The sequence below is a fragment of the Bufo bufo genome, chromosome 3 (genome assembly GCF_905171765.1).
Source record: "Bufo bufo chromosome 3, aBufBuf1.1, whole genome shotgun sequence".
NCBI lineage: Eukaryota > Metazoa > Chordata > Amphibia > Anura > Bufonidae > Bufo > Bufo bufo.
Window position 1 is genome coordinate 259,079,581 of NC_053391.1, and position 20,299 is coordinate 259,099,879.

Consider the following 20,299-nt stretch of genomic DNA (forward strand, 5'->3'; position numbering starts at 1 on the left):
CAACCTCGCCACTGGGTTTTGGAGGGGCCTGGTTGCCAGCCTCTTGCCCCAGGATTATGGCTCATACTAACTTTGAAGGAGAAGACAGACCGGCCTCACAGCTTAAATCTGTGGAACTGTTTTGGGCAGGAAAGCCATGCTTGCGGTCGGCCAAATGTGACTTCCATGTAATTCGGGAACCCCTGCTCGGATCTGGGTGATTTTTGGATATGTTGTTCACCCAGATCAGAGCTATCCATGGATGTATACATTATGGGGATATGTGGGGTTTTGAGGTGTGTGACAGAACCATCTGTCTTTGGAATTGTAGTGTATGTTATGTGAGGTAGGAGGGTGGGTAGGAGACGGCGAGACCTCAACCAAGCTTCGGCGGTTCGTGGGGTCTGCAGTGCTTACGGTGTCAAGTGGAGTGCTTGGAGACCTCGGGAAGCACTAGGAGCAACTATCGACGGAGGTACCCGGTCGGGGTGCTAGGAGATCCGTTACATTGGTGGCAAGCAGTGGGATGGCGTCCTAGTGCGAGGAGAAGCAGCTCAGAGACACCGGTAACGTGTGGAGTTACAAATTGAGGGCAACGCTAGCACTCGTGCAGCGCCCCTGGGAGCAGAGGTATCCAGCGACTTTGAACAGACAAGTATGGAAGGCTCTGAAGATGACTGGCTGGCCGAGGTGAGGCAGCGAGTGGCCCAGTATGGAGATAATGTGTCCATGGATATATACCAGGCCATCTGGAACCAGGTCACAGCCAAGCGACACGCAAGGATGGAACGAGAATTCCGACCAGCGAAAGAGAGAGAAATTGCCCAGCGGAAGGAGTGTTACAGCAGCCGAGCAGAGGTTGCATCCGAGGAGGTAAGCAGTCTCCCCCTGAGGCGGCCAGAGGAACCCGAAGTAGGGGTCCTCATAGACTGGTCCTGTGAGGAACCACAACAGGCAGGTGGAGACGGGACCGAGGTCTCTCCACCGGGATGCTGGGCAGCTGGCCCAGACCCTCAGCAGCAGCCGGAGTTGCCAGGTGTGGATGCAGGTGGTCCTTACTCGCAAATGTTGAGGGACCTCACAGACTGGTCCTGGGAAGACCCACAGTTGGCAGGTGGAGATGGGACCGAGATCTCTCCACCTGCCCTACAGGGATGTTGGGCAGCCGGCCCAGATCTCCAACTCCAGATGGGGGTAATACAGGGAGAGAAGTGTGTCGTCCTCCCTTCCCAGCGGCAGAGGGTGTTAATAGGAGAAGAGACAGCCGGTCTCTCCCCAGCGGCAGTGTACTTTGAAGGGAGAGGAGATAACCGGTCTCTCTCCCCAACCACAGGGGGACAGCACCCCTAACTCCAATGATGCAGATGGGACCGCAGTCTCTGCACCGGGCCTACAGGGATGCTGGACGGCTGGTACAGAGTCCCCACCAACCCTGCAGGAATGCCAGGAGGAGGAGGTAAGCGATCCCTCCTGTCCACAGCTGATCCGCAACAAGGTCCTGGGGGTAGGATTCCCTGACCCCATCCCAGCGGAAGAGCTGGCATCTGGGCAGAGCGCAGTTGGCCTCTGCCCTCCTCTATCCTCTTCTCCAAAGGCTGACTCCACACAGGCTACCCCAGCGGAACAGCTGGAATCTGGGCAGAGCGCAGTCTGCCTCTGCCCACCGAGTACCTACAGCTCCAAGCTAGAGAACCACAAGGAAGCAAGGAGTAGCAGATGCCCACTGAACAGCTGGGGACATACAGAACAGAGTCAGGCCCCAAAATTCAACAGGTCCAGTATTGAGTTGTGGGTGGACTGCCAGACTAACTCAGGTACCGACCGGCGTGAGGTCAGGTATCTGGTTAGTCTTCCCTGGGAGGGGGAGATGTGTGGCGAAACCAACCTCGCCACTGGGCTTTGGAGGAGCCTGGTTGCCAGCCTCTTGCCCCAGGATTATGGCCAATACTAACTTGTGTGGCGAAACCAACCTCGCCACTGGGTTTTGGAGGGACCTGGTTGCCAGCCTCTTGCCCTAGGATTATGGCCCATACTAACTTTGAAGGAGAAGACAGACCGGCCGCACAGCTTAAATCTGTGGAACTGTTTTGGGCAGGAAAGCCATGCTTGCGGTCGGCCAAATGTGACTTCCATGTAATTCGGGAACCCCTGCTCGGATCTGGGTGATTTTTGGATATGTTGTTCACCCAGATCAGACCTATCCATGGATGTATACATTATGGGGATATGTGGGGTTTTGAGGTGTGTGTGACAGAACCATCTGTCTTTGGAATTGTAGTGTATGTTATGTGAGGGTACCCAGATAGCTAATTTTATTGTATTCGTGTAGTCTGAGTGCCATTCACCTAATAATATGCACTCAGACTTGAGCTATCTGGGGATATGTTAAATGTCTGTGTTTACTGTAAGGGTTGTGACATTGCATGTTTAAATGGTGAGTTCTGTCCTGTTGTCCCCACATGTGTATTGGCGATTTCCCTTTGTACTGAGAGATAATTGAATTACTCCTCGGGTGTCTCCAGGGCAGAGAGGAGGAAACCATGATGCATTGTGGGGATGTATTGTGTCTGTGTATCCTGAATTGCTGCATATCTGTCCTGTGTCACAGTCTTCCATCTGGTCCCCCCGGGGAGTGTCCACCAGATGGGGACCTGCAAAAATACGGGCGGGTAGCCCTCAATAAAGAGTTCCTGTTTTACCCTTTATCATGTTGAGGCTGATGTTTGGGTAACTGATCGACGCTGGGGATTGCTATACGCTGAAGATTTGCTATACTTCCCTGGCTATAACTACTAGCTCTTGTAAGAGCTGTTCCTGCTCTCTGGACTTAGGAGAGGTTGACCCACTGGAGCCTGGAGCCTTGTCGTAGGTCCAGGGTGGGTAGGAGATGGCGAGACCTCAACCAAGCTTCGGCGGTTCGTGGGGTCTGCAGTGCTTACGGTGTCAAGTGGAGTGCTTGGAGACCTCGGGAAGCACTAGGAGCATCTATCGATGGAGGTACCCGGTCGGGGTGCTAGGAGATCCGTTACAGTTTCTATTATGTAAGCTTCGCAAAGTGACTTCAGACCTGAACTGGTCCCTAAAAATTGGGTTTTTGAAAATTTCGTAAAAATTTCAAGATTTGTTTCTAAACTTCTAAGCCTTGTAACATCCCCAAAAAATAAAATATCATTCCCAAAATGATCCAAACATGAAGTAGACATATGGGGAATGTAAAGTAATAACTATTTTTGGAGGTATTACTATGTATTATAGAAGTAGAGAAATTGAAACTTGGAAATTTGCAATTTTTTACAAATTATTTGTAAATTTTGTATTTTTTTTATAAATAAAAATATATATTTTTTTACTTTATTTTTACCAGTGTCATGAAGTACAATATGTGACGAAAAATCAATCTCAGAATGGCTTGGATAAGTCAAAGCGTTTTAAAGTTATCACCACTTAAAGTGACACTGGTCAGATTTGCAAAAAATGGCCTGGTCCTTAAGGTGAAATAAGGCTGTGTCCCAAAGGGGTTAAGAATGTTTCAAGGCATAAATGTTAGTAATTTTACCGTGGCCCTGCTCCACCCCGTCCATCCCAACTGCCGAATGCCGATCACTATTTTAGTTGTAAAAAAAAGTTCCTTTTAGGGTTCATTCACACGACAGTGGTTTGGTTCCACATCCGAGCCGCATTTGACTTCAATGGGGCAGCAAAAGATGCTGATAACACTCCATGTGCTGTCCGATTCTGTTGCTCCGTTCAATGACCCCGCAAAAATTATAAGTCATGTCCTATTCTTGTCCATTTTGCGGACAAGAATAGGTATTTCTATAAAGAGCCGCCTGTTCCGTTCCACAAATTTCGGAAGGCACGTGGGCAACATCCATGTTTTGCGGATATGCAATTTGCGACCTGCAAAACACGGCACGGTCATGTGAACAAGCCCTTATGCTGTGTTCGAGAGTTGGGTGGGACAGGGTCAGAGTTGGCGTGTGTTGGGGGCCAGAACAGAGGGCTGGAGTCGTTTTTACGTCAGGCGCAAAAACTACCGTAGATGTGCCCACGCCTCGTCATAAATTAGCCGAATCTTATGACATTGTAAAGGGGAATCTAAGACCGGTGTAAAATGCCAGTCTTAGTAAATAACCCCCAATGAGGGGGAAAAATGTTATACCATGTGAATAATGTCAGTGATGGCCAGTTCGCCGTGTTCTCCCGCAAACACCTGCAGGCTGCCATCTTAAATCACAAGTCCGGCGATGCACAGGTACAGTCAGGTCCATAAATATTGGGACATCGACACAATTCTAACATTTTTGGCTCTATACACCACCACAATGGATTTGAAATGAAACAAACAAGATGTGCTTTACCTGCAGACTGTCAGCTTTAATTTGAGGGTATTTACATCGAAATCAGGTGAACGGTGTAGGAAATACAACAGTTTGCATATGTGCCTCCCACTTGTTAAGGGACCAAAAGTAATGGGACAATTGGCTTCTCAGCTGTTCCATGGCCAGGTGTGTGTTATTCCTTTATTATCCCAATTACAATGAGCAGATAAAAGGTCCAGAGTTCATTTCAAGTGTGCTATTTGCATTTGGAATCCGTTGCTGTCAACTCTCAAGATGAGATCCAAAGAGCTGTCACTATCAGTGAAGCAAGCCATCATTAGGCTGAAAAAACTAAACAAACAAGTCCTATCTTTTAGCGGAACGGCCGGATCGCGGACCCATTAAAGTGAATGGGTCCGCGATCCGATGCGGCTGACCTACGGCCGGCGATCGGGCATTGCGGCCCGCTATTTGCGGGCCGCAGCACAGGCTCGGGTCACACATGTTCGTGTGAACTCGGCCTAAATGCTTCAGAACTTATTGGACGGCGCTTCACAGTGCAGATGGATAATGACCCAAAGCATACTGCAAAAGCAACCAAAGAGTTTTTTAAGGGAAAGTGGAATGTTATGCAATGGCCAAGTCAATCACCTGACCTGAATCCGATTGAGCACGCATTTCACTTGCTGAAGACAAAACTGAAGGTAAAATGCCTCAAGAACAAGCAGGAACTGAAGACAGTTGCAGTAGAGGCCTGGCAGAGCATCACCAGGGATAAAACCCAGCGTCTGGTGATGTCTATGCGTTCCAGACTTCAGGCTGTAATTGACTGCAAAGGATTTGCAACCAAGTATTAAAAAGTGAAAGTTTGATTTATGATTATTATTCTGTCCCATTACTTTTGGTCCCTTAACAAGTGGGAGGCACATATGCAAACTGTTTTAATTCCTACACCGTTCACCTGATTTGGATGTAAATACCCTCAAATTAAAGCTGACAGTCTGCAGTTAAAGCACATTTTGTTTGTTTTATTTAAAATCCATTGTGGTGGTGTATAGAGCCAAAAATGTTAGAATTGTGTCAATGTCCCAATATTTATGGACCTGACTGTAAGGCCCCTTTCACACGGGCGAGTATTCCGCGCGGATGCAATGAGTGAGGTGAACGCATTCCACCCGATCTGTTCCAGCTACAGCCCAAATGAAACACCTTCCTCTGGTGCATGCAGGTGACAGGACGTTCTGCCTCATTTTGTAGGCCTGAATACCGCTCTACGAATGGTGAGGCCAAAACAAGTGTAGGCGGTAGTAGATCTGATGGCTGACAGTGCCTCCAGTTCCTTCACATTGCCTTCCACCTGGTCCCCTGCTGAAAGCACAGAGTTGGCACCGGCTGCCCACGGGCATCTGTCTTCCACCTTAACCCCTAGGAAATCAGCCAAGCAGTCTGAACCAGCCAGGGCCGGTGCAAGGATTTTTGCCCCCCTAGGCAAGATAAAAATTGCGGCCCCCCCCTTCCCTTATCAGATGATCTGCCCATATCATGTTCCAAGCCTTTCTCAGCATTTAAATGAAAAGAACTGCTATGTTTCCCTTAGGCTGCGTTCACACGGGCGAGATTTCCGCGCGGGTGCAATGCGGTAGGTGAACGTATTGCACCCGCACTGAATCCCGACCCATTCATTTCTATGGGGCTGTTCACATGAGCGGTGATTTTCATGCATCACTTTTGCGTTGCGTGAAAATCGCAGCATGCTCTATATTCTGCGTTTTTCACGCAACGCAGGCCCCATAGAAGTGAATGGGGCTGCGTGAAAATCGCAAGCATCCGCAAGCAAGTGCGGATGCGGTGCGATTTTCACGCACGGTTGCTAGGAGACGATCGGGATGGAGACCCGATCATTATTATTTTCCCTTATAACATGGTTATAAGGGAAAATAATAGCATTCTGAATACAGAATGCATAGTAAAACAGCGCTGGAGGGGTTAAAAAATAAATAAAAATAATTTAACTCACCTTAGTCCACTTGATCGCGATGCCCGACATCTACTTCTGTCTCCTTTACTGAACAGGACCTGTGGTGAGCATTCATTATAGGTCAAGGACCTTTGGTGACGTCACTCCGGTCATCACATGATCCATCACCATGGTAAAAGATCATGTGATGGATCATGTGATGACCGGAGTGACGTCATCAAAGGTCCTTGACCTATAATGAATGCTCACCACAGGTCCTGTTCAGTAAAGGAGACAGAAGGAGATGCCGGGCCGCGATCAAGTGGACTAAGGTGAGTTAAATTATTATTATTATTTTTTTAACCCCTCCAGTGCTGTTTTACTATGCATTCTGTATTCAGAATGCTATTATTTTCCCTTATAACTATGTTATAATGGAAAATAATACAATCTACAGAACACCGATCCCAAGCCCGAACTTCTGTGAAGAAGTTCGGGTTTGGGTACCAAACATGCGCGATTTTTCTCACGCGAGTGCAAAACGCATTACAATGTTTTGCACTCGCGCTGAAAAATCGCGGGTGTTCCCGTAACGCACCCACACATTTTCCCGCAACGCCCGTGTGAAAGAGGCCTAAGTCCTTACCTGTGCCTACGCCGCGAGCCGGTCTCAAACAAATGCGGTCACTGGGAGCAGGCAGTTCTGAGAACAGCCGCTGGGGGCCTTCATCGGGCTGTTCTCGGAACTGCCTGCTCCCTGTGACCGCATTTGTTTCAGACCAGCTCGCGGCACAGGTAAGGACTTACCTGTGCATCGCTGGACTTGTGATTTAAGATGTCAGCCCGCATGTGTTTGCGGGCGAACACGGCGAACTGGCCATCACTGCATACTGTTATTAAAAAAAAAAAAAACTCTTTTGTCACAGAACTGGTGTTTTTGCCTAAAAATGCAGCAAAAAAAATTTCATTAAGAAGTGGACCAAAAAGCATCATATTCTTTACTTAAAGTTTCAATTTGATTTTATCTATAGCATTAGGGCTCACGCATATGGCTGTAGCCATTTTTGCAGATCCGCAAAGCACGGATACTGGTCGCGTACGTACTGAATTTTGCGGAACAGAACCTCTGTCTCTCTATAGAACTGTCCTATCCTTGTCCATATTACGGACAAGAATAGGACATGTTCTATTTTTTTTTTGCGTGGAATGGACATACGGAATGCGGACAGCATTGAAGTGAATGGGGCGCATTTGCTAAGCTCGCCTTTTTCTCTGTCATATTCTGCCCTTTTTTTCCCCATCATGTGCACACATTTAGGGTTTGATTTATTATTTGGTGCACAGCTGTTCTTAAATGAGCCGTATTTTGTCTGTAGCGCAGGTGTTTTACGCCTGATATACTTAACAATTGTGGTTTGAGACTATTGCACTAAATTTATTATTATTATTATTATTATAATAATAATATTAATTATTGTGCCACATCTGCCAAGTGTCCAGGTTGTTTTTGGCGCATCTATTACCCATATAAAAGCAGCCTCTGTGTGGGACAAATATTTTGTCCTTTCTTTCCGGCAAGCTGTTTTTCTGCAAGGTATGTCATTTTGGTTTCGCATCTTTGGTCATGGCTTCAGGTCCCCCTGCATCTATACTGTAATTGAGTTATTTACAGGGACATTTCAGCCCTAGTTTTCTCCTACAAATAAAGGTTTTCGCTAAATAAAATATTAGAAAAGTTTTCCCTATCCCTCTCCATACCGATTAGCAAAAAACAAAAAAAAAAAATGTAAAACTTGAATAGGCCAAATATTACATTGTAGAACGCATCTGAAAAAGTGTGCCAAAAAATATCTCAATTGCGCCACAAAATTATACACATGGGGACAAAAAATACGCCACCCCCAAAAAAGGACAGACAAATAGGCGCACATGTTAAATGTGAGGTCACAAAAGGCCTTAATTTGTCGTAAAATCAGAAAATTGAGCAGGCGTCGCAAAACACAACAAAAGAGGCGCAACAATGTTAATAAGTTGTGTGGACACAAAAAAACAAGGCTGTCGAGGACAGAATATGACAAAAAAAGTGGTGCAGACACTTTATTAAAAGTGCCGCAATGGTTGTGCATCAGACTTGCAAAGAATGCGGATTGGATGCGGACAAATACAACTGTTGTGTGCATGAGCCCTTAGATGGGTATAGATACTGGTGAACACAAATATTCACACATTGGTGTTAAACCTCCTGCAGGTTAATGACAGGTGAGGAAACAGGAAACCTCCTCATATTCCACTCTGGGATCTTGCTGACCTTGTCCTTTATTTCCTGACCATTAAGGCCCCTTTCACACGAGCGAGTTTTCCGCGCGGGTGCAATGCGTGACGCATAGCACCTGCACTGAATCCTGACCCATTCATTTCAATGGGTCTGTGTACATGAGCGTTGTTTTTCATGCATCAGTTCTGCGTTGCGTGAAAATCGCAGCATGTTCTATATTCTGCGTTTTTCACGCAGCCCTGGCCCCATAGAAGTGAATGGGGCTGCGTGAAAAACGCATTGCATCCGGAAGAAAGTGCGGGTGCGATGCGTTTTTCACTGATGGTTGCTAAGAGATGTTGTTTGTAAACCTTCAGTTTTTTATCACGCGCGTGAAAAACGCATCAAAACGCATTGCACCCGCGTGGAAAAAACTGAACAACTGAACGCAATCGCAGACAAAACTGACTGAACTTGCTAGCGAAATGGTGCGAGTTTCACTGAACGCACCCTGAACGCATCCGGACCTAATCCGTCACGCTCGTGTGAAAGAGGCCTAAGACATGCTTGGCTCAGAGCATGCTCCCCCTTGTTTACTTGTCTCAAAGTTGCAGCTGCTCACAGCCCAAGAACAAAGACTAGCAATGAATATGCCCTAATCTTTTGTACTGCTTCTGATAAAGTGCTTTTCCAAGAATAAATCAATACAAAATAATCAGCAGATTTTATGTTCTATTATGCACATAATAGGACTTTTTCCATCTAAAATAACAGATCTCTAATGGAAATGGCTCAAACTGATGCCAAATGTGCATAACTGATTGTTACAATGGACTGGCAAAAAAAAACAAAATAAACGGATGCAATACGGATGTCACACAGGATTATCTGTACTTTTTGGGGATCCGTGTTTTGTGGACCGCAAAATACATACAGTCATGTGCATGAGCCCTTAGACAGTAAAATTTTATCAGTCACATTTACTACTGAAATCGCACCAGTTTTAGAGGCTTTTGCATCTCATGCGACTATTTTTAGTCTAATTTAGTTGTCCATTTTCCGTGACTTTTTTTGATCTGTTTATGTGGGTGCATCTATTTTATGCATGAATTAGATGCAAAAACAGTCTAATTTTACTCCACTCCAGGGCTGGCTTATTTTTATTGGACAGTTTTGAGTGGTGAAGTGCAAATTTTTTGCATTAAAAGTTACAGTTTTAGGGAGACGTTTGCACAAATGCGATTATTTTTCATGTGCAGATTAGTTTGACCAGTCTAAGTTAATATGAACCTGTCTAACTGAAAAAGAACCTCCAGAAGTCAGACTAATAACAATGGGACACATTTACTATGGAGTCTGCCCCTGTTATGTAGAAATGTTGTTTTAGACACTTATTTTTTTTAATCGCTTTTACTACTGAAACTGCTTTCGCCTATTTAACATTTTTACACCATTCTGAAGTTTTTTAACATTTGCACCTATTTTCCAACCTATTTATGTAGGTGAACCTTATTTTGCACCTCAGTCTCAAAAACAGTCTAATTTGTACTCCATTTCAGGACTGGCATACTTTTCTACATATGTTTTGAGTGGTTAGGTGCGCCACATTTTGCCTAAAAAGTCACCCTTTCATGGTCACATGCTCCTGATTTCAGCTCACTCCCACAATATTTTCATGCGCATACTAATTAGACCAGTCTTAGTGAATATGAGCCTGTCATTCTGATAAAGAACCACTAGTCTAATACGCCTAGTCTAATTCATGTAGTGCTGTGGGACTTTTGATAAAAAAGTCTGCAAAAGACCAACAGATGAAGCAAATAGGCCTAACTGAAAGCCTAAAAACAGGCGATCTTGATAAATGTGCCCCAATACACCTAATCTAAATCAACTGCTGTGCGACTTTTAATATATACTTGGCAAAAGACTGACAGCTGAATGAAATACACCAATCTAATTTTAAGCCTAAAAACAGATGAGCTTGATAAATATGCCCCCCCAAACATAGGCGTGTGCACCGTAAAGCACAAACACACACGCCGCGCGCGCGCCTGTGTGTATGTGTATATATATTATATACACATACACACACACATATATACACAAATACACTATGTATATATATATATACAGACCTGCACTATCAATATAATGAAGGGAGAAGAAATCATTTTTACACTTACCGTATTTTTCGCCCTATAAGACGCTCAGGCCCATAAGACGCACCTAGGTTTTAGAGGGGGACAATAAGAAAAAAAAAAATCATTACACCTCAGACCACCAATCAGACCCCCAATGTAAATCAGACCTCAGTTGACAGCCCCAATCAGACCCCCAATGTCAATAAGACCCCAATAAGACCTCAGATCAGACCCCAATGTGAATGCCCCCCAATCAGACCTCAGATAAGAGCCCCCATGCCTCATATCAGCCCCCGTGCCTCATATCAACCCCCGTGCCTCATATCAGCCCCTAATGCCCCTCTTTAGCCCTCAAGAGCCTCATATCAGTCCCCAATGCCGCTTTTTAGCCCCCAGTACCCCATCAGCCCCCAAATAAAAAATAAAAAAACACTTACCTCTCCTGCTCCGGACGCCGCAGCTCCTCACCCCCTGCGCTCGGTAATCCTCTTGTACAGTCTGCTGTGTGGGTGCGCACAGTGTGAGGTCACAGCGCGGCCTCATACTATGTGCAGCCTTCACAGTGGAGCGCATGAGGACCAGGAAGAGGTGAGTATAGCGCTTTCAGCGCTTCCTGGCCCTCCGGTACTTTTGGGGCAAAAAATGCATCTTATGGGGCGAAAAAGTACAGCATGGGGTTGACAGAACCAATGTTCTCTCTAAGCCTTGGCAGCTGCTGAGCGGGGACATTGCTCTCCATATCTAAACCATACGGGTGAAAAAAATCTCATTGATCCAGAGAACTTACATAGAAAAACTAATAACCAAGATGCTAAACAAAACCCTGTTTCTGACCCTTATGTTAAAACATAACTTTCATTTGATTGCTCTAATACCTAAACACCAAAGGAGTCTTTCACACGGGCGTCACGTTTGAGGGCCGGATAGGATGCAGGTGCGTTGCGGGAAAATGCATGATTTTTCCGAACGAGTGCAAAGCGTTTTAATGCGTTTTGCACGCGCGTGAGAAAAATCGGCATGTTTGGTACCCAGACCCGAACCCAGACTTCTTCACAGAAGTTCGGGTTTGGGATCTGTGTTGCGTAAATTTTATTATTTTCCCTTATAACATGGTTATAAGGGAAAATAATAGCATTCTTAATACAGAATGCTAAGTTAATTAGGGAGGGAGAGGTTAAAAAAAAAATAATAATAATTAAACTCCCCTTATCCACTTGTTCGTGCTGCCCGGCTTCTCTTCTTTCTTCTTCTTTGATAACCTGGGAGAAAAGGACCTTTGGTGACGTCACTGCGCGCATCACATGATCCATCACCATGCACCCGCGTGGAAAACTCACCCGTGTGAAAGAGACCTAAAGGAAAAAATAGATGACCTTATGTTGATAGTAATGGTAATAGAGTCTCAAGGGTCTATAAAAGCAGCTACACTATTTTTACAAACCTTTGAGACTCTATTAACACTACTATCAACATAAGGTTATCTAAAGAAACAGTAGGTTTTGATATTTTTTTCCCCCTTTAGGTGTTAAAACATAACTTTCATTAGATTGCTCTAACATCTAAACAAAAAAAAAAAATGAATTTTAAAAACCTGCTTTTTCTCTAGATGACCTTATGTTAATAGTAGTGTTAATAGAGTCTCAAAGGTCTGTAAAAATAGTGTAGCTGCTTTTATAGACCCTTGAGACTCTATTACCACTACTATAAACATAAGGTCATCTAGAGAAACATCAGGTTTTTAAAAGAATTTTTTTCCTTTAGGTGTTAAAGCAATCAAATGTAAGTTATGTTTTAACATAAGACCCCTTTCACATGAGCAAGTTTTCCGCTCGGGTGCAATGATTGACGTGACCGCATTGCACCCGCACTGAATCCTGACCCATTCATTTTAATGGGTCTGTGTACATGAGCGTTGTTTTTCCCGCATCAATTCTGCGTTGCGTGAAAATCGCAGCATGTTCTATATTCTGCGTTTTTCACGCAGCCCTGGCCCCATAGAAGTGAATGGGGCTGCGTGAAAAACGCATTGCATCCGCAAGCAAGTGCGGGTGCGATGCGTTTTTCACTGATGGTTGCTAAGAGATGTTGTTTGTAAACCTTCAGTTTTTTATCACGTGCGGAAAAAACGGAACAACTGAATGCAATCGCAGACAAAACTGACTGAACTTCCTTGCAAAATAGTGCAAGTTTCACTGAACGCACCCTGAACGCATCCGGACCTAATCCGTCACGCTCGTGTGAAAGGGGCCTAAGGCCTCTTTCACACGGGCGTTGCGGGAAAATCTGCGGGTGCGTTGCGGGAACACCCGCCATTTTTCCGCGCGAGTGCAAAACATTGTAATGCACTCGCGTGAGAAAAATCGCGCGTGTTTGGTACCCAAACCCGAACTTCTTCACAGAAGTTCGGGCTTGGGATCGGTGTTTTGTAAATAGTATTATTTACCCTTATAACATGGTTATAAGGGAAAATAATAGCATTCTGAATACAGAATGCATAGTAAAACTTCGCTGGAGGGGATAAAAAAAAATTACTTTTTTTTTAACTCACCTTAGTCCACTTGTTCGCGGCCCGGCATCTCTTTCTGGCTTCATCTGATCTCTGTGCAGCAACAGGACCTGTGGTGATGTCATTCCGGTCATCACATGGTACGTCACATGATCTTTTACCATGGTGATTCACCATGGTAAAAGATCATGTGACGTACCATGTGATGACCGGAGTGACGTCATCAAAGGTTCTTGACCTATAATTAATGCTCACCACAGGTCCTATTCAGTAAAGGGGACAGAAGTAATACCGGGCTACGCGATCAAGTGGATTAGGCCTCCTGCACACGACAGTATTTTTTAACGTCCCGCAAAACGTGGTTCCGTTGTTCCGTGATCTGTGACCGTTTTTTCTTCCGTTGTGCTTCCGTGTGTCCGTGTTCCCGTTTTTTTTGCGGACCGCCAGAATTCATTGCATGGTGAAAAAAATGTAATTTTAATAACTCCACCCAGGATATGGTATAAATGAGGGTCACCTGAGTATGCATTTGTGGCCATTTTCTGTAGTCTTCACAGAGTACAGAGATTCATTTGGCTGCTTCTCTTTGCTGTTTCACCATGTCTGATTCAGAGGAAGAGTTCTTACTGCATTGGCTTGTTTCTGGGCAGTGTGGTCCGCGCAGTCCTTTGTTGACTGAGGAACCGAGTAGAAGGCGACGATTTTGGGTCCATCCGATAGTTTCCCAACGGTACCGGAAAGGACACTTTCATTCCCTCTACGAAGATCTGCGCCTGCATCCTGCGAAGTTCTATTCCTTCTGTCGGATGTCAGTGCCTACATTTGATCGCTTGCTGTCGTCTCTACGTACTGTCCGTACCTTCATGGACACCAATATGAGGCGCAGCATTTCTCCTAAGGAAAGGCTCATCGTCACGTTGAGGTAAGCAGGATAGTACTTTTATAGTTTAAACAGTAATGTGCAGTGCTTCTGTCAGGAGGAACATGTGCTTGAAAATGGCTGCTGTTAGACATGTGCTAATGTTTGCAGAAGTAACGTTTCTTTCCCCTTTTTTTTTTAAATTCATTTGTTTGTTGTTGTTTTTTTATCCCCTTAATCCCTGACACCTAACATCCCAATATTGTTTTTTTTTTGCTTGCTTTTGTGCAAGTTTCAAACTTATGTTCAGCTACCGGCCTCCACACAATCCATGAATCCCCTGCACTCGCCAGTAGTTTGTTTAAAATGTTGTTGGATTCAGTCAGTCATGTTACTGCAGTCTGTAACCTGCCTGTCTGAGTGAATAATTTAACATTTTTCTTGAATTACTGGCGAGTGGAGGGGATTTTTGTTGTTTTGGAAATAATTTTGTCCCTCTGTCAGGATCTCTATCTGCGTGCACCACCCTGTTAGAAGGCTGTATACCGGTCTGTACCCTATTTCGTAGGATTGTGCTGCTGCCAACCCCTGAGATTTCCATCAAACGTCCTCATCATGCCTAATGTTGTCAATATTTCGAACGTGCACAACACTCTCAGCATTTTAAAGGGGCTAAACACAGATGATGTAACTTAGTTGTGTTAGTACTGCCCACACCCCAATAGCTGGTAGTGTTTAGGTCAGATACACCTTTTTATTTTTTTCAGTTTAATCAACCAAGGACATAGGGAAGTGTTGTCGAGACGTTATCAGACAGAGTTGGCAATGTTGTAGCCAGATCCGTAGCATTTATTTCAAAATGTCAACCCAGCAATTTGGCATGAATACTGTACTAGAATATAGTTTTTCGTAATTGCATTTTAGCATTTGGCACAAATTTCTGGCTTAAATCCAGTGCTGCCAGTAGATTTCATAGTGTGCCCTGTGCTGATGAATGCTTGGGAAACTCAAGGGTGTATATTTGTAAACCATAGTCTTTTCAATGGGTGTGGGTGCCCACAGAGTGGGCCTTGAGTGCCGCCTCTGGCACCCGTCCCATAGGTTCCCCACCACTAGACATAGGGTGCTTACAATCATGGAGTGTATACCACATTATACTTGAATCTTGAATCTGTTCTTCCCTTAGATTTTCAGTTGACTGTTTTTTTTTCTTTTTTTCTCAACAGATTCCTTGCAACTGGGAACTCTTTTGCATCCCTGCATTTTGAGTTTCTTTTAGGAACCTCGACGATCTCGAGTATTGTACGACACACTTGCCATGTCATCTGGCAGCAACTCAGAGAGACGGTGATGCCGCAGCCCAAGGCGGACGATTGGTTTCGGATCGCTGAGGGCTTCCAAAATTCAGCGCAGTTTCCAAACTGCATCGGGGCAATGGATGGCAAGCACATCCGTGTGAAGAAACCGCCACACTCAGGGAGCCGTTTCTTCAATTATAAACAGTATTTTTCGGTAGTGCTGATGGCAGTTGCTGACAGTAACTACCGGTTTATAATGGTTGATATCGGGGCCTATGAAAGCACTGCGGATGCTCGCATCTTTAGTGCTTCTAGAATGGGTGGGCGGCTTCGTGCCAACCAGCTTGCCCTGCCGGAGTCCAGAAGACTGCCCGGATATGCAGGTCCGCCGGCTCCATTTGTCATCGTGGCGGATGAAGGGTTTGCATTGACTCCACATGTTATGCGGCCCTTTCCAAAGCGTGGTTTGGATGTCAGGAGGCGTATATTCAACTACCGGTTGACTCGTGCCCGTCGGTATGTTGAGTGTGCTTTCGGGATACTCTCTAGCAAGTGGAGGGTGTTTTTGTCATCCATACAGATGGCTCCGGAGAATGCTACCCTGGTGATTAAAGCATGTGTTGTTCTACACAACTTCACCAGGATTCACGAGGCTTCCTCTTCTGTTGACATGGAAGAGCTTCCTACGTCTTCAGATTTGGGTTTGGAAAGGACCCTGCATAGACGACCTGGGACTGCAGGCATTGCAGTTCGGGAACTCTATGCAGACTACTTTTACAGCTCAGAGGGGTCCGTGCCATGGCAGATGGACGCTATTCGTGGCAGTTTTTGAAATCTTCTGTGCTCTTTAGTTTTTTTTTAATTTCTAGATAGAATACTAAAAATTTATTGTGGTAGTTGAGTGTAGGGACTCGCAAGATAATGAGGACCCTTGACGTGGGCTTGCGGGCTGAGATTTTTTGGACAAAAAATATTTAAATCTGCATATAAAGTAATATAAATGATGATTTGGTCCAAATGTAATTTGACTTTAACATCTTTATATTTTTTTTTAACGGTCCAAAATTTTTTCGAATACCTCATCATGACAGTATCCCAAAATAAACATGTTGATCAGATTTAATGCGTCCACATTTTGGCAAATCCAACACTGAACCAGTTTCACGAAACTTAGCAAGCAGTTTGCTAACTGTAGCATGGGAGATGGTCTCGTAGGGTGGTCTCGTAGGGTGTCTTGCATTGAAATCTGCTGCAATGACCCGGTTACTGCATTCACCAGACATCAACACAATTTCTATCCGCTCCTCACGTGTTAACCTCGGCGACATGTCAATGGCTGTAAACAAAGAGAAACTTGTGAATAACTCGTGAAAGAATAAAGTTACGTTAAAACCAAGCACACCATTGTTTTTCGTGTGACATTCCCAATAAGTTTGATGTGTCACATGACCCTCTTCCTATTGAAAAAACAAAAGTTGGATTCAAAATGGCCAACTTCAAAATGGCCGCAATGGTCACCACCCATCTTGAAAAGTTTCCCCCCTCACATATACTAATGTGCCACAAACAGGAAGTTAATATCACCAACCATTCCCATTTTATTAAGGTGTATCCATATAAATGACCCACCCTGTACACTGTTTATAATGATATTCCTCCATATTTTGATCATCTTTGGACATTTTTGGTGAACACCCACAGGAAGTGACATCACCATTCAGTTCCTCCCCACTATGTGCAAGACTCAAACCATGGACTACTATAAATACCTGCATGTATGTATACCTGTCATGGATGGTGTTGCAGAAAGCTGGAACTTATAAATAAACATCCGACTGGCTTGATCACAAACTAAGGAGCATATGGGTGAGCCCTATAAAACCCCTAGAGCTCTCCCTGACTGCTATGCCCATGCAAAGGTCTTTATGGTAGACGATTGCATGCCCACGTACCTTATATTGTGTGACACCTGAAAACCCTATAATAGTGAGGGGACACGACCACCGGCTCCCTGCACTTAATACGGATGGAGTCAGGGTCACCTAGATTGAAGCCAGCAAGGAAACACAAATAAAGGAAAAGGACTTATCTGAGGAATCAGCAGTAGCAGCCTCCAGCAGTGAACAACTCATCCAGGAAGAAGTATAAACCGCAAAGTGAGGCAGTATGGGAGGGAATATAATGGGAGACAATTAGTGTAAATAGGTGACAGCTGTGAGAAGGAAAGGAGACGACAAAGTGAAACCAAAACAAAGAACCTCATGCAAGAGGTAGAGAAGAACGTCTAACAGACCTTCTCACAGAACTGGCGGTGACAATACCCTTTATGTTTGTCCTATATTATTTCTCCTGAAGAAGGGGGTGCACTGTATTGCCCCCGAAACGCGTTGAGCCTCGAGTCCAATAAAAGGGAAGTTTCCTGACGTACCCACTTGGTGACTGCGGCCTCTTCCTGTGATTCTACATGCGATCCTGGCGGGGGAGTTAAGCCTATGGGTGTCTTGAGTTTATCCCATAGACTATCTCCCCTCGTGAAGTGAGGGGATTTTCTTGGTTTTACCTTGTTTTTATCTTTTGATATGTTTTAAGGTGTTATCTGATACCCACTATGTATTTTGATTCTTATTAGACATTACTATATTCTCCTATTTAGTTTTATTCATACACTACGTTACAGGGTTGGCGCCCTTGAGTCTGGCTGGGCCCACTTTTTTTCTCTTTTTCCAAGTATATGCTATTTCTACTAGCAGTGGCCTTCCACTGCAGCTCCAGCTACTCTCAGGCAGCCTCTCACTCCCCTAGTTCCCATTCTGTCCTAATACCTCTCCCTTTGTTGGCGCCTGATAGTTTTTTAAAGACTCTTCCTTTGAAAGTCTGTGATTAACACTCTTTTTTTTCGGGCGGGGGTCTCTTTTGTCCCCCCCCCCTTCTTCTCCTGCAGATGGAAGAAAAACCACACCCAGCTGAGACTGCTGGCTGGGTTTTATATAGGCTAAAAAAGACCCGGCCTGGAGCTTGGGGAGAAACCACACAGCACTTTGGCTACTCACAGTTAGAGCCGGATCGGCTTTACAGCTATACTAACAACAAAACAGTATCAGTCAGCACTAGCTGCTGCTGACACTTAAAACTACCGGCTCTTACCTCACCGAGGCCAGGAATCTTGGTGACACATACCTTCCATCAATGATGGCCCCTTGCGCCTTCCTACATACCTCCCCCCTTTGTTCAACCCTGAGGTGGTGAACACCCGCCAGACAGTGTACCCGGGACAGGGCATCTGCGTTGCCCTGTAACCGGCCTGCCCTATGTTCCACGGAAAACTTGAAGTTTTGTAAAGATAAGAACCATCTGGTGACCCGAGCATTCCTGTCTTTGGCTTGGCTCATCCACTTGAGAGGGGAGTGGTCGGTCACCAGACGGAACTTTCTCCCCAACAGATAATAGCGGAGAGTCGCGAGGGCCCACTTGATGGCCAGGCACTCTCTCTCCACTATACTGTACCTAGTCTTGGCTGGGGTAAGTTTACAGCTCAGCAAAACAACAGGATGTTCCTCACCATTGATGTCCTGAGAGAGTACAGCTCCGAGGCCTACTTCAGAGGCATCGTTCTGTACCACAAACTCCCTCTTGAAGTCAGGCGTCACCAATACTGGGAACCCACACAGGGCAGACTTCAAAGCGGAGAAAGCCTTTTCCGCCTGCTCATTCCACTGAACCGTCACTGACTTACATCCCTTCAAAAGGCCTGTAGTGCGGCGACTAGCAAAATTGGGGACAAACCTCATATAGTACCCCACCATACCCAGGAACGACTTTACTTGCAAATAGTGACAGGGCGAGGCCAATTCCTAATTGCCTCAATTTTGTTCACCTGAGGTTTAATAATTCCGCGCCCAATTACATACCCCAGGTACTTGGTCTCTTCTAACCCTATCGCACACTTTTTTGGGTTAGCGATTAAGCCAGCCTTCCTAAGGGAGTCCACTACAGCCTGTACTTTAGGTAGGTGACCTTCCCAGTCGGTTCTGTGGATAACGATATCGTCCAGGTACGCCGAAGCGTACCGACGATATGGATGGAGTACAATGTCCATTAGCCTTTGAAACATGGTGGGAGCACCATGTAGACCAAAGGGTAATACCTTGTACTGATACAGACCCTCTGGCGTGATGAAAGAAATTTTTTCTTTGGCAGCCTTTGTCAAGGTTACCTGCCAGTACCGTTTGATGAGGTCCAACACAGAAAAATACCGGGCTTGGCCAAACTTCTCAATAAGCTCATCCACTCGGGGCATGAGATATGCGCCAAACTTGGACACCTCGTTCAGTTTGCGGAAGTCGTTACAGAACCGCAATGTCTCGTACGGCTTGGGTGTTAAGACTATCGGACTGGCCCATTCACTTTTTGACTCCTCGATGACACCTACCTGGAGCATTAGCTGCACTTCCTCCGCGATGGCTTGTCGCCGAGCCTCGGGTTCCCGATATGGTTTTAACCTGAGGGTCAGTGATAATGTCATGTTGGACTATGGAAGTGCGTCCAGGGAGGTCCGAGAACACATCCGTGTTCTGACTAATGAACTCCCTGGCTTCCTGACCCTGTTTAGAGGAGAGGCTGTCAGCAATTTTCACCGTGGAAGCCGTTTCCCTTGCTTCAGACAGAGGGGCCGAAACCGCTTCCCCTTGGAACCCTGGTCGTGGGCTGTCTTCCGTACAGGTTTCCCTATCTTTCCAGGGTTTGAGCAGATTCACATGGTACAACTGCTCCGGCTTTCGCCTCTCTGGTAGTGATGAGCGGCAGGGGTCATATTCAAATTCTTGATATTTCACGAATATTTAGTAGAATATTCGTTGAATATTCGCAAATTTGAATATTCATTATATTCCAAAAAAAATTTACTTCAAAAATCGGCAAGGTAATGATCGCGTAATATGCAAATATTATGCGATCAATACAGGTGTGGGTCAAAAACGAATATAT